Source organism: Eleutherodactylus coqui, chromosome 5 (assembly GCF_035609145.1).
Source record: "Eleutherodactylus coqui strain aEleCoq1 chromosome 5, aEleCoq1.hap1, whole genome shotgun sequence".
NCBI lineage: Eukaryota > Metazoa > Chordata > Amphibia > Anura > Eleutherodactylidae > Eleutherodactylus > Eleutherodactylus coqui.
This window is the reverse complement of record NC_089841.1, coordinates 29025962-29042407: the sequence shown is the minus strand read 5'-3', so window position 1 is coordinate 29042407 and position 16446 is coordinate 29025962. Positions and strand designations below refer to the sequence as shown.

At 46.0% G+C, this 16446-nt stretch overlaps 1 pseudogene; it reads right to left on the bottom strand.

The window, feature by feature from the left end:
- LOC136629218 (zinc finger protein 850-like) overlaps positions 1-16446 on the bottom strand; it is a 162747-nt pseudogene that overhangs the window by 20621 nt on the left and 125680 nt on the right.

Sequence of the window (16446 nt, the reverse complement as noted above, 5' to 3'; positions counted from 1 at the left end):
ACCCCCCATAGTGTCTGCGTGTGCCATCCCATACGCAGCGCAGTCGCCAAGGGGAGAAGTCAGAGGTCACAGACTAAACAGCATTTGCTGGACCAGAGCTGCAGGCTAGATGAGTGGAATGCCTGTAGACATGTTGCCTGCCAAAGGCCAATAGAGGGGGTCCCTATTACTGCTGGGGCCACTAATGAGGGACCCTGTTACTATTGGGGCCATTATGGGGGGGCTGTAATACTACTGGGGTCACTATAACTACTAGGGCCAATATAGGGTATACTATTACTACCAGGGGTCACTATTACTATACAGTCTTATAATTACAATCGATCCTTTGAAGGCAACCATAACGCTGATGTGGCCCTCGGTGAATATGAGTTTGACACAGCTGATCTAGTATTTCTGGTCAGCAGTAATTCTGCCATCTCCACCAGCCTCATCACACAAGTAGAAGACATCTAATAAGACTGAAGACAAGAGCTTCACAGCCCTTCTACAGATCAGAGGGACATCTCCATCTACCTGATGGTCCTGTGGAAGAAGAGGACGGGGACATCTCTCTGGTGGGCTTCTCTTACTGGATGGAACTACAGGAAACACAGACAGACACTGAAGTCATTCTTTACATACAGATAATAAAGTCCCCGTGTATTTAGTCCTGTCTATTACCTGGTGATGAGAGCGGCTGGCGGGTCTCCATCATGGCATCCTTGTACAGATCCTTGTGTCCTTCTAAATACTCCCACTCCTCCATAGAGAAATAGACAGCGACATCCTGACACCTTATAGGGACCTGACAACACAATATACAGTCATTACCCAGAAGCCTCCAGTGCTGTTACTGTATAATGTCCCAGCATTCCCTACAGCCTCACCTCTCCAGTCAGCAGCTCAATCATCTTGTTGGTGAGCTCTAGAATCTTCTGTACATTGATGTCCTCATGTATCAGGGGGTGAGATGGGGGACCCATTATTGGGCTCAGGGGTCTTCCCCACCCATCACACACAGCAGCCCGACAGTCATCACTAAAGGTCTTCTTCACTACTGTGTAATCCTGTATATGGGCAGACATTATTAAATATCACTACAGACATTTCCAGAGTCCATCACCTCTCCAGTGACATCATCAGCATCTCTCCCCTCTCCAGTGACATCATCTGTTATTACCATAGATAAAATGATGTGATGTGACATCATCAGAATCTCTCACCTCACCAGTAAGCTGGAAGAGTATCTCTAGGGTGAGATTTAACACACTCTCTGCCATCTTGTTTCTGTCCTTCTCCATCTTTGATAATTCAATCATTTAGAGACCTGAATGGAAATAATATGAACTAATGTAAAAACCACAAAAAAATTATACATTTTCTAGAGACAAAAAGTGGAAACATTTAAAAGTGTTTCCCCATTGCTTAAAATTGCTTCACAGCCCCTGTGTCCTTCCTGGTTGTTGCTGACCAGGACATGTGACTGCTACAGGCGATCACTGGTTAGAAAAAGTCATTGGCCAGTGATTGGCTGCGGCAGTCACATGTTTTGATCAACAGCAACCAGGAAGTACCGGGTGGTTGTGAAGCAAGTCATGGGAAAACGTCTTTAAGGAGATATTAACCCTTTGCAATCCAATTTTGGATTCAGGGTTTCCTAGGGGGCTTTCTCTTTCTGCCATTATACAATGGTGCCGTTTGCTGGCTAGAGCCAGTACTGCGGTATGGAACATGCTGGAGCGGCCCCCCGACAACAGAGCTGCCAGTAATATACAGAAAGAATACTCTGCCGGACGTCTTCTGACATCGGAGCTGTACAGGCTTCAATCAGAATGTCTTCAGAGGTCAGACAGTGGATTGGAAAGGGTTAAAGGGAACCTGTTAGGAGGTTTACGAAGAGCGAACTACAGGCCACAGAAAACCCCGTCAGGGTTCTCCTCACCGGGATCAGTTGGACTGATAGCCGACCCAGGCAGGGAGAAGTCGGCAGCGACCGCCCCACTGACTCTTCTCCAAGTTCAGAGCCGCTTTTTGCAGTGTTTTAGAGCACAATATAGATGTCTGCAATGTACATGCGTGTTGGGATGTATGTGTGACAATATACATGTCTGCAATGTACATGCGTGTTGGGATGTATGTGTGATATCTGGCAGCAGAATCCTCCTGACAGCTTCTGACCTCAAAGCTCAACAACTAAACTGATGGAACCGGCTTATCCAGCACGTGCCGAACTTGGATACCGCTGGACAGACCCCGTTGACAATAATGAGATCTGGATGGCATTTTCCTGAACAAAATAGAGCAAACATTTTTGGGGTCATTTCTTAGAGATTTCTCCATTTGAAAAAAACAAAGTCAGAAAGACCATCTTTGTATAATAAAAAGCCACCAAAAGAACTTGTAAAGAAACATATGAAGTTTATGGCTTAAAGAAAGACTTGGAGAATTCAGATAACTATGAACTAAAATGGAGCAACCAGTGTCAGGCAGCTGCTGCCAAGGCAAATGGGATGATGGGGTGCATCAAACATGTCTACGGGCGCATGACAAGTACATTGTTCTTCATCTTTACAACTCACTGGTCAGACCACACATGGGATATTGTGGACAGTTTTAGAAACTTATACGCAAAAAGGATGTATCAGAGTTTGAGCGGGTGCAAAGACGGGCAACTACAGAAATAAATGAAAAGGGCGAAATATAATCCCCAGAGAGGTCATCAAAACTAACATAGTGCCAGGTTACATAGGATAATGGTGACGGTAGTGACAGAATAGTGACCGGTGACATCAGATAGTGGTGACAGTAGTGACAGAATAGTGACCGGTGACATCAAATAGTGGTGACAGTAGTGTCAGAATAGTGACCGGTGACATCAGATAGTGGTGACAGTAGTGACAGAATAGTGACAGGTGACATCAGATAGTGGTGACAGAATAGTGACCAGTGACATCAGATAGTGGTGACAGTAGTGACAGAATAGTGACCGGTGACATCAGATAGTGGTGACAGTAGTGACAGAATAGTGACCGGTGACATCAGATAGCGGTGACAGTAGTGAAAGAATAGTGACCGGTGACATCAGATAGCGGTGACAGTAGTGACAGAATAGTGACCGGTGACATCAGATAGTGGTGACAGTAGGGACAGAATAGTGACCGGTGACATCAGATAGCGGTGACAGTAGTGAAAGAATAGTGACCGGTGACATCAGATAGCGGTGACAGTAGTGAAAGAATAGTGACCGGTGACATCAGATAGTGGTGACAGTAGTGACAGAATAGTGACCGGTGACATCAGATAGTGGTGAAAGTAGTGACAGAATAGTGACAGGTGACATCAGATAGTGGTGACGGTAGTGACAGGTGACATCAGATAGTGGTGACAGTAGTGACAGAATAGTGACCGGTGACATCAGATAGTGGTGACAGTAGTGACAGAATAGTGACAGGTGACATCAGATAGTGGTGACAGTAGTGACAGAATAGTGACCGGTGACATCAGATAGTGGTGACAGTAGTGACAGAATAGTGACCGGTGACATCAGATCTTGGTGACGGTAGTGACAGAATAGTGACCGGTGACATCAGATAGTGGTGACAGTAGTGACAGAATAGTGACCGGTGACATCAGATAGTGGTGACGGTAGTGACAGAATAGTGACCGGTGACATCAGATAGTGGTGACAGTAGTGACAGAATAGTGACCGGTGACATCAGATAGTGGTGACAGTAGTGACAGAATAGTGACCGGTGACATCAGATAGTGGTGACGGTAGTGACATAATAGTGACCGGTGACATCAGATAGTGGTGACAGTAGTGACAGAATAGTGACAGGTGACATCAGATAGTGGTGACAGGGGTGACATAATAGTGACCGGTGACATCAGATAATAGTGACAGTAGTGACAGAATAGTGACCGGTGACATAAGATAGTGGTGACAGTAGTGACAGAATAGTGACCGGTGACATCAGATAGTGGTGACAGTAGAGACATAATAGTGACAGGTGACATCAGATAGTGGTGACAGTAGTGACAGAATAGTGACCGGTGACATCACACGTCTTCTATGGTCTAGATGGCGGATAGAGTTATGTCGCTCACCGGCGGATCCTCCGTGTTTCTCCCCACAATTTCTGCGTTCGCTCCGGACGTTCCGCAGGTTTTTCTCCTCTTCTACAACTTCTGACTTGCAGTGTAATAAACAATGGCGCTGCTCTCCATAGACGGCGCTTCCCTGTGTGGGAGACTCACACCAACCTACAGATGACAACGTGCCACCTTCTTCCTGTCACTGCAGAAAGCCCCTGAGCTGCCGTCTGTCTGAGATCCCTCAGTGGGCCCCTTCCTCACAGCCCCTATAGGACTCAGTGGCCAGTGCAGTTTGATTAACCCTTAAACTCCTAATTGTCCCTCCTGCTGTGTGAGGAGCACATGTCACCTCTCAGGCAGTGAAAGGGTTACAGCTGGTAACTTCCAGCAGCGACTCCCATCATCCACCAGGGGGCGCCGACTCCTTCATGAGGTCCCATCATACGGCCTGCTGATGGCAGAAGTTCTCACAACCCTCCTGTACCTCCACCGGGGTAGATGCTGAAATGGAGGGGCTCCTAGGAGGTCTGAGGACAGGAAGTCACATGGTGGTGAGGTCACATGACTAGAAGGGGAGGAGCTTACTAATAATGCAGGTCTATGGAGATAGAAGAAGAGGAGGCTGCTGGGAGGGCTGTGACTGGGATGGAGGAAGGAGGGATGTTGTGTCTCCATAAGGAGAGCACCCAAAAAGTGCGTGGAGACACCTAGGGGTTGGGGATGGCATTGTCTCTTCCCAAATAGAGCAGCCTGAAGGGTTGTGAGAAGACCCCCTATGTCTCCACACCCTTTTCCTGTTTGACCCTTACGGCCCCCACACACTTGTGTTTTTGGTGTGTTGCGTTTTTAACATTAGAAAGTCCTATTGACAATCGCGTTACAAAAACAAACAAAGTTAATGTCAGCCTATATATATATATATATATATATATATATATATGTGTATAGCAATGCTCTGTCGGCGTGGAGGAGGGAGCGACAGCCTGCAGCAGCGCCGCAGATCATCGGGGAACGCCGGAGGTGGTGATTTTTTTTAACCTGTAGTTAGTTTCCCCATTGAAATGCATTGGAACTCATTAATGGCATCTCAATGGGGAACAATGCCTTGACATAGGAGCTTTTGGACTTACGAGCTCCGTGTCGGAATGAATTAAACTCTTATGTCAAGGCACCACCACTGTGTGTATATATATATATATATATATATATATATATATATATATATATATATATATATATATATAATAATAAACTTTATTTGTATAGCGCCAACATATTCCGCAGCGCTTACATAGACAGGGGGGATACAGAAAGACAAAAGTACAAACATTACAGAACCGCGGTTACATAGTGATCAGTTGATGGAAACAATAGGGGTGAGGGTCCTGCTCCAACGAGCTTACATACTACAGATAGTGGGGTGATACAGAAGGTAAAGGGGCTGGAGATGTGCGCGGTATGGTCAGGGGGAGAGTGAGCGATGCTCTACACATACACAATGGTCAGACATTTAGCCGTGTGACGGCAGAATCGGTATGACTGCAGGAGCGGTATATGGTGGCTAGCAGGGATTGCAGTCAGTAGGTCAGGGAGCATGTTATCAGGCGGAGTACAGAGGGGTTTGGTTTAGGGAATGCGGTATGCCTCCCTGAAGAGGTGCGTTTTTAGAGCACGCCTGAAGTTCTGAGTCCTGGATTGCTCGGGTAGCCTTTGGTAGTGCGTTCCAGAGGACCGGTGCTGCTCTGGAGAAGTCTTGGAGGTGGGAATGAGAAGTTCGAATTAACGGGGCGCTCAGTCTGGTTTCGTTAGCAGAGCAGAGAGCCCGGGCTGGTTGATGGATTTAGATGAGGGAGGCGATATAGGGGGGCGCTGCGCTGTGGAGGGCTTTGTGGGTGAAGGTAGCGAGTTTAAATTTAATTCTGTATTTAACAGGCAGCCAGTGCAGTGACTGGAAGAGGGCAGAGGCGTCCGAGTAGCGGCTGGACAGGAAGATGAGCCTGGCTGCCGCATTTAGGACGGATTGGAGAGGGTAGACTCTGGTGCAGGGGAGGCCGATCAGCAACGAATTGCAATAATCGAGCCGGCAGTGGATGAGGGCAACAGTAAGCGTTTTTAACGTGTCCACGGTGAGAAAAGAGCGGATTCTTGAGATGTTCTTGAGGTGCAGCTGACATGTTCGGGCCAGAGATTGGAGGTAGGGGGTAAAAGAGAGATCAGAATCAAATATGACTCCAAGGCAGCGGGCATGCTGTCAGGGAGTTATGGTGGCGCCACACACTGAGATGGAGATGTCAGGATGAGGTCGGTTAGTGGAGGGTGGAAATACCAGTATGTCAGTTTTAGAGAGGATTAGTTTTAGGTAGAGAGAGGACATAGTGTTAGAGACAGCGGACAGACAGTCGGTGATGTTTTGGAGGAAAGGTGCAGAGATGTTGAAAGCCCTCACTGACTGACTCAACACTAATTCTCTAACTTTCCGGTGTTGTATATGAAACATGAATTTTGGCACGACCATTCTTTAGGTCTTAAAGGAGATGTCCCGAGGCAGCAAGTGGGGTTATACACTTCTGTATGGCCATAATAATGCACTTTGTAATATACATTGTGCATTAATTATGAGCCATACAGAAGTTATAAAAAGTTTTTTACTTACCTGCTCCGTTGCTAGCGTCCTGGTCTCCATGGTGCCGACTAATTTTTGGCCTCCGATGGCCAAATTAGCCGCGCTTGCGCAGTCCGGGTCTTCTGCTGTTCTCTATGGGGCTCCGTGTAGCTCCGTGTAGCTCCGCCCCGTCACGTGCCGATTCCAGCCAATCAGGAGGCTGGAATCGGCAGTGGACCGCACAGAAGAGCTGCGGTCCACGAAGATAGAGGATCCCGGCGGCCATCTTCAGCGGTAAGTATTGAAGTCACCGGACCGCCGGGATTCAGGTAAGCGCTGTGCGGGTGGTTTTTTTAACCCCTGCATCGGGGTTGTCTCGCGCCGAACGGGGGGGGGGTTTAAAAAAAAAAAAACCCGTTTCGGCGCGGGACATCTCCTTTAAATAGGAAAAGTAAAGAGTGGAGATGAGCAAGCACCAAAATGCTCGGGTGCTCGTTGCTCGAGTCAAGCTTTCCACCATGCTCGAGAGCTCATTTCAAGTAACGAACCCCATTGAAGTCAATAGGAGACTCGGGCATTTTTCAAGCTGACAGATGCTCCGCATAGATGGTGACTTGTGAAACACCTAAAAACATCAGAAAGTCATGGAAACACCACAGAAACGGATAGGGAAGGGCAGGGGCAGCATGCATGTATGCATCTGAGGCTCCCAGGTCACACTATTAAGCCAAATTGGGGGCAAGAGCCTGGCAATCACCCCCCTAAAAATTTAGTTGGGACAGATCATCATTAGCAAGGCACATGCGCTGGCACATCTTAGCTAAGCACCACACTACCTGCAACCAAGGACAATCACTGCCTGCGGGTGACACCGCTGCCTCTTCTCCTGGGTTATGCCCTTCACAGATATAGACTAAAATAATAATTCTTTATTAAGATCCTTTAAAAACATGTACGGGCTAATTTCTACACACAAAACATAAAAACCAAAGGATGCTACAATATCCTTTCCATACAACAAGTCTCTAATTTTTGATCGTGAGACTACTCGTGGCCCCAGGGGTAAAAGAGAGAACCCCCCACAGCGGCCCTAGCGGTAATAGTGACCCCCCCAACAGCGACCCCAGTGGTAATAGTGACCCCCCCACAGTGGCCCCAGAGGTAATAGTGACATCCCACAGCAGCCCCAGTAGTAATAGTGACCCCCGCACAGTGGCCCCAGAGGTAATAGTGACATCCCACAGCAGCCCCAGTAGTAATAATGACACCCCACAGTGGATCTAGTAGTACTAGTGACCCCAACAGCGGCCCCCAGTAGTAATAGTGACATCTCACAGTGACCTCAGTGGTAATAGTGACATCCCATAGTGGCCCAAGTAGTAATAGTGATACCCCACAGTAGGCTCAGCGGTAATAATAAACTCCCACAGCAGTCCCAGTGGTAATAGTGACCACACACAGTGGTCCCAGCAGTACTAGTGACATCCCACAGTGGTCCCAGCGGTAATAGTGACATCCCACATAGCGGCCCCAGCGGTAATAGTGACATGCCACAGCAGCCCCAGTAGCAATAGTGACACCCCACAGCAGCCCCCAGTAGTAATAGTTACACCCCACAGCAGCCCCCTGTAGTAATAGTGACATTGCACAGCGGCCCCCAGTAGTAATAGTGACATCGCACAGCGGCCCCCAGTAGTAACAGTGCCCCCCACCCCTGACATATACTTACCCCCTCCTGCTCCTCTGCATGACGCTGCTGCTGGCACTAATCCCAGGTGCTCACTGTGACGTCAGTGTGTACTGCCAGACACCTCCTGCCCTGCTATCGCATAACCTAAAAGGAAACATCAGGAAAGGGGGAGGAGAATCCTGGGTGCACACTGAAGTCACGGCGTGCACCGGAATCAGCGCCACTGAGTGAATACCAGTAGGGGAGCTGTAGCACCCCTGCCAGTTTTCACTATCATGGTGAGCGTCCAACAGTGGCGGGTGCCAGCAGGGAGGGCTATGCGTGCTGTCTCTGGCATGCGTGCCATAGGTTTACCACCACTGACTTAGGTTGTTACTGTCACTCTTACAAACTCTCCTTTCTCTACTCATGAGCTATACATACTACTAGCGTACCCGTCGCGCAATGCTGCGAAGACATACATACATACATACATTCGTTTTTATATATCTAGATGACGGCAGCAGCGACCACTGAGATTTTTTAGGCCGCTGCTTCCCCCTTGCAGGCTGAATAAAATAGCCGTTGTGTGGAACATCCAATTTATCCGGCTGCTGTGGCTTCTTGGGAAGATAGCCTAGTACATGTTTGCCCACTTCCAACTCCAATGGAGACTGACTGTAAATGGCTGGCGTGCTCTAGTATTTATGGTTCCAAGCTGTACGTGTCATTGCATACAGTCTATCTATCTATCTATCTATCTATCTATCTGGGTTATTGCATACAGTCTATCTATCTATCTATCTGGGTTATTGCATACAGTCTATCTATCTATCTATCTATGACATCAGGAAATGAGAGAATTAGATTCCGTACGTAAAATTTGAACGCTAATTCTTTGGCGCTTTGAATTGAATAATCGAGTTGGGACCCATTAACGTTTCCTATTTATGACATAATCAATGCTCGTGCCAAATTTCAAGTTTCTATGACATTGGGAAGTGAGAAAATTAAATTCCGTACATAAAATTTGGACGCTAATTCTTTTGCGCTTAGAATTGAATAATCGAGTTGGGATGAGACATAAGGCCTTGCCCATAAGCATTCCCCAACCTCCAAGAACTGAACCTACCTACCTGAATGAGATTTTGTAGGCCGCTGCTTCCCCCTTGCGGGCTGAATAAAATAGCCGTTGGGTGCAACATACAATTTATCCGGCTGCTGTGGCTTCTTAGGAAGATATCCTAGTACATGTTTGCCCACTTCCAACTCCAATGGTAATTGGCTGGCGTGCTCTAGTGGTTCCAAGCTGTACGTGTCAAAATAGAGCCTTAATGACATCACAATGCAGCTTTATAGAACATGTTGGGGCATGTTCAAGGGCGTCCGATGTTGATGACATCAGTGATGACATCACAATAGCAGGTGGCTTACTTATTCGATCTACGTGGGGGGGTGGTAATTTTCGACGACGCTCGCGCGCGCGCCATTTATCGTAGGATAGTTATACTATGCCTATAATCTTCCCAGGAGTGTACTCAACAACTTCCCAAAGTTTCATGGCGATCGGATGAATGGTGTAGTAGCGCATAAAGGACAAACAGACAAACAGACAGACAGACAGACACGCACGCACGCACGCATACAGACATACATTCAATTTTATATATATAGACTAGTCTGTTTACCAAATCACACTAACTATATAAATTAATATGGTAAACCCCTGAGCATATAGTCTGTTTGTTACTTTTACTCTCTTTATGCATCTCTTCTTTTTTCTCTCATTATTACTTTTACTCTATTTGTTCTCCTATCTTAATTATTGGACTTTGTACTTTACCCAGCGATTTCTGAGGAAGGGGCTGCGTCTCCGAAACCCATCAATACTGGCTGTTTTAATTAAATCAATAAAGAAGAATTAGGTTCATTCTGTTGTTTCAAAAATGTAACTTGGAAGAGCCGGTCCGGCACAATAGTCCATATCAGGGTGCAAACATTTACATTCAATCACCACAGAAAGTGAAAATATAAATCTGAGATTGGGCAGATATTGTCAGTACAAATACATAAGATCAGACGTAGCATTCACGGCTAACGGAACCCGGGGAACACAACTCCATAATCCAGGAAACTCACGTACCAATAGTTTCCTGTGCCAATCACCTCCCCAGGAGGGGAAATTAACCCTGTAATGCCTATAAAATACAAAGAACACATATTGGCTGAATGACACATCACAACATTTCATCCAAAACCCTTCCTTCAATACATCTTCTTTACACATTATAGCCATTAAAATGAGTTAATCTGAACTCTTATGGAGGTGATTGGCACAAAAAAAACCTTTGCTGCATGAGTCTTACAGGATTACGGTGATGTGTGCCCGGGTTCTGTTTGGCTTTAAAAAATAAAATACATCTTGGTATTTGTATAGCGCCAACCTATTCTGCAGCGCTTTCATGTAATTTATTTATTACCCCCTACCAAAGCTGGGTGCTCATTTTCCCAACCTCAGAAGGATGGAAGGCTGAGTCAAACTTGAGCCGGCTACCTGAACCATGCAGGAAAGAAAATGGTTAGCAAGGCTCGATTTAAGATCTTATGTATTTCTGTTGGCAGTATCTACCTGATCTGTAAATGTTTGACCCCAATATGGACTATTATGTCTCAGCAACTTTCCCAAGTTGTCACTTATGTATAAAACTCTTGGCTCTCTTGAAACCTGGCATGTTAAGAGCTCACCTGAACATGAACTGCGTAGGACCCATGAGTTATCGGGCTGTGTACCCCAAGTTGTATAGTCCTGTATAAATAAAGTCTGATATGTTACACTGAAGTTGTAGAACCTTTCCCATGTGATCACAGCTGTATATTACTGTGTGCGACTCTTCCTAGTATATGACCCTATAGTGATGAGATGGAGGGGAGACGCCCTTGCTGGGCTCAGTGGTGGAATACGGTTCTTATGGTTATCATAAATGAAAGGATCATCTCCATCAGTTCTGTTAAAATATCGAAAGGAAGAAGAAAGATCGGCCCAAACACAAACATGTAAGTTATACAAGTAATCTTTTATGAACAGTTAGAAACAAGTTTAGAGACTGTGATAGATATGATGATTAGTTAGTATAATGTGTCTATCGATTTGTACTAAATTAGACGTATTATGTGTGTTTTGTGACTTCAGCCTAATGTGGAACTCTGCTGCATAAGGAAAGAGTTAAATCACAGTGTTGTTATTGCTTGTATTCAATACTGAGTGTTTCCCCAGTCCTTTCCCATCCTCCACACAGAAACTTCTCCATAATCCAGCTCACAACAAAGAGATACAAACATGTGCTCAAAACTGAAAGTACGTAAGACAAAGACTTGCTTATACATTGGACTTGAGAGAAGGTGGGCAGGAAGGGGGGGGGATTCTATATGATCCGACAAATGAGAATCCTATATGTTACTGATGTAATCTGTTGCACGCCCATTAAAGGGCGGGTCTCATGTGTTATAATAAAAAGCCTGAGCCTTTACACATTGTAGAGACTCTCCTGGTTTTAGACCAGCATTTGTGTCTGATCTGGTCGATGATGTGTGCACTCTATACAATTCGGAAGCTACAAAATACCCCGAAACCTGCTGGAGAAAACCATAATCCAGCACAAATTGGCGTCACTGGGTGGGCGGGTGGATCTGTGAGGTCAGAGCCTGGAACGTATAGAGACCGGCAGATAGCATGCGGAACTCAGGGGCCCAAAAATCTACAGAACACGGTAAGATTGCTTTATGTAAAATCTACCGTTGTGAGCTGATTTCCAACTGCTAAACTGCCTGTATCTGATCCAGACTAGACCTTCACTGAAAGGCAGGTAATAACTCTAGTTCTGTCCACCCGATTATCACCATGTTACCTGTCTAGGGGTATTTTGTATGCTGTGGCTGCTATGTCTGAGACGGTTAAAAATTGTGTATACAAGACCAAGAGATAAATTCTGTGAGGGTTAATGTGTCAAAAGGGCGGACTCGGCTATTTAAGTCTGAGGGAGCACGCCGGAGAGAGACACTTACTCCTAGGTAAACTAGTGTGAGGTTAGGAAGATTTATGATACGCATATTTACCTTTATGATTGAGCGTGTTATGTTCTCATATGTGAAAAGGTATATACGCAGGAATATAGCCGTGCTTTGTGACGGCTGACGTCTCCAGAAACTCTTGGTCATTGAAAATAATAAGTCTTTGTGTGTTTCAGACGTTTAATTTAAAGAATGTGCAGTGTTTATTATTGGGGGAGGGTTGCTGATAAGAGAGTGGACTGAAGTTAAGCCACTAAAGCATTTCCCAATTAACCCTTCCGTTCCCGTTGTCTTGTATTTTGTAGAATTAATGTGCATTGTAATCTGAGTGGGAAAGAGAGGTTATATTGGAAGGATTTGAAGAAAGCAGATTTTACAAGAGGAACACTTCTGTGTCCAGAAACTTCGGATAGGATAGAATAAGCAGGTAGAATAGAATGAGGGATCAGTACAGGATGTTTTGGAATATGCAAAACACGTAGAAGCGTTTTACAAAGAAAAGGACCAGGAAAAGTTGCAGAAAGAAATGTCAGGTTATGGACAGATAAGCAGAAATGAGTATGGTAAGATAGATTGTAGAAAGTTTTCAGAAGATGAGCAGGAAGCCCAGCAGAAAGAAAGGTGTTTTAGCTAGTTCTTTGGTATAACGTAGTTAAGAGATTCAAGAGAGGAAAGCATGTAGTGGGGTATGTGTATTGCTAATGAACAATGTAATGCCTTTGTGTTGACTACAGCCCCTCCCTGTAATGGCGGCCGCGCTTGCAATGTTTACAACCCCACATAGTGTGACTTTGCAGCAAATTTGGTGAGCCCTGCCCCCACCCTGAAGTTACTTCCCCCCACCCTGAAGTTACTTCCCCCCATGTGCTCACTTTCAGGGTGTGTGATGTTACTTCCGGTCCCTCCCCATCCGGGACAGGACCTGGCCCCGCCCCTTCCTCCTCCAGCGGCCATCTTGCCTCACCTGGAAGTGCTGCTGCTCCTGGCCCCGCCCATTCCTCCGGCAGCCATCTTGCCTCACCTGGGAGATTTGTAGCCCCGCCCTTTCTGCCTCTGGCGGCCATTTTGCTGCACTTGACAGGGGACGCTCTCTCATGTTCCCAGGGGCTCTGTTTTCCACTGCCCGCTTCTCCAATGGATGCTCAGACAGATGATGTTACGGAAGGCTCCTACAGATGGAATAATTTCCCTATAGTCACCCAGCAAACTTTTTCACGCAATTTGATGAAGTAATTTTACTTTTTATGTGAAGAAAGAGGGACTAAATTGCCCAGAGTAGGATGTTAATTCATCCGTATTCTTTAGTTTTTTCCCTAAGTCTTTTGTATATTCTAGTGTCAGTCTACACTGAATCTATAATTATATTCCGACAGGAGAGTGAAAGTTAAACGCTGGACGTTCCCTGAAATACTATTACACTGGGTGACGTAAAATTTGACTTGTGTTGCGCCCCCTTGTGTTAAAAAATGCTAACTGCGACCTGAAAAAAAAAATCTAAAGGATATTTTCGCTCAGACTTCGCTGCATACAATGTCACCTTGACCTACAAAGTGCTTGTTTTTGTGCCTCTTGGTTTCCTTTTTCAACTTGTACTAGTTTGAACGCAATTACTCTTTTTTCCATTGAGTATTCCGGTTCAAAAGGGGGGAGGCATAGGTGATCTGGGTCATAGATGATCTAGGTGTTGTAGATCAGCTATTGGGTTTAAAAAAAACAAAAAACAAAACGATTATTTAGTACTAATACAGTAAGAAACTGCAGGTATGCAAACAGTTACCGGAACCCCTGTTGATAATGCATATGTTGAGCTTTTTGCAGATGGTACCAGGGTGAGAATTGATGACTCCACATCGGATATGCAGTGGTCACACAGCAAGATGTCCTAGAAGCAGAAGCTCTGCCTTCGCATGTCTCAGCACAAGAAGCGGAATGGAAGGCCCTCACTGAGGCGAGTAGAGTGGCGAGAGGTAAGACCGGCAATCCTTTACACTGACTCCTGGTATGCATCTGGCATAGCTCATGATTACGGCCCAATATGGAAGGCCAGACAGTTTTTTTACCTTAGCAGGACAACCAATCGAGAATGGTGCAGCGGTACAGAGTCGCATGGAGGCCCTATTTCTACCTGACAAAGTTGAGAGTTCGCACCGATTCCTACACTGGGGAGGCGAGAGACGACACCCTCGCTGACAGCATAGCAAAGGCAGCAGCCCTCAAGCCGTGGAAGAAAGAAGAAAAGATACTGACGGCATGAGTTAGTGGTAAAAACTTTGGACATTGACAAAATTTGGACTTTGATATGCTAAAGACTTTTACAGTTACAAGCCAGCAAGGAAGGAAAGGATAAATGGACTTATATGGGAGCAGCAGAAACAGGACAGCGTGTGGTGAACAGTCAACAGCACTTGCCCACCACAGTTCCTGTATCCCATGATGGCCCAGCTGATGGACGGAAAGACCCACCTAGTAAAGCAGCAATGACGACGACGCTTGAAAGAGGACGGGCGACTTCTAGGTTCTCTGTAGCTGCTGCATCATTTGTCCAGTTTAGCATGATCTATGCCATAGGTGAGTCAGGGCAGAAGTAAATTTGCCACACCACACTTGCCGGGACCACTCTACCCATTTCAGGGATTGCAAATTGACTACGTTCAGCTCCCACTTGTTGGGAAGTATGAATACGTGCTTGTTGTTGTTGATGTCTTTGCAGGTTGGAGGCCGACCCTGTTACCAAGGCAAACAAGTAGGTAACCGCAAAGAAGCTCATGAACGAGGTAAACTGTGAATATGGGGTACCAGAAGTGATTCAGAGTCAGACAGAGGTATAAACTTCGCAGGTGAATGTAACATGTCATGTCTGCTCTGGGTGTATCCCAGGCCTTTTACATACTCTACCATTTTTAGAGTAGTGGAAAGGTGGAGAGACGTAGTGGCACGCTAAAAAGTATGATACTTAAAAATGACACCACTTTGGAAAGACTGCCATCCAATAGCCTTATACAGTGTTAGATATGAACCCAGGGGGGATCATGCATTATCTCCCTACGAGATTGTTTGGGCTAGCCCCAAGGCTAGGTCGTTACTATCCTCAGTAGTTACAATTACAATCTGATGTGTTGACTAAGTATGTGATTTCCGTTGTTAAAGAACTAACCAAAGCCTATGCACAGGTGTTCTCTTCCAGACTCAGCGGCAGACACTGGGACACATATCTTGTAGCCTGGGGATTGGGTGTGCGTCAAGAAGTTCCCCAGGAAGCACCCTCCTAGGCCCCGATTTGATGGCCCCTACCAGCTGCTTCTGACTACTGCCACAGCTGTGAAACTAGCCGAAAGACTTACATGGATCCATGCTTCATACTGTAAGAAAGCTTCAGATCCGGGAGACCAGTCTTAGTTGTGCCAAGGACATTACTCTGGTTAGGGCTAGTGAAAGAGGAGGGTGGCAACTGGAATCCTTAGTTGGAAGAATATGAGGGTATGGTTACCTTCTAGTATAACTCGTCCAATGCTCAAGTAGCCACATATTCCTTCGACTATTGTACTGTGGTCCCGTGTCTAGGCGCAAGATCCCACTGCAGGCCAGATTTAGCTCAGTCCAGCTGGTTATATGACTTACATACCCGGGGAATACAATATGTTTGCGCCACTGATAACGTCTGGGGAGAAGACTGCCATTATTGGGGATTAGTGGGATGTAACACAGGAATAGACTGGTCCTATAAACCGCGAAGTGCCTTAAATAAGAAAGATAAGAGCGGGAAATCCCTAATCAGTCGTATAACCCTCCTTGAGAATAATAAGGACAGCAGGTATTGGAAGGCTGAACTTAGTATGTTGCTTGGTTTTAATGCGGTTTTTACACTAACCATGGGAGATCCCAAGCCCGGGGGACGGGGACGGGGACGGGGGGGGGGGGGGGGGACGGGGACAGGGGACTTACAGTCTGGGGACATACCGATACGGGAGGACAGATCCCTTAGGGAAGTTTAAAATAAGGGATATGGTAGATGCACCCGAATGGAAGTCCC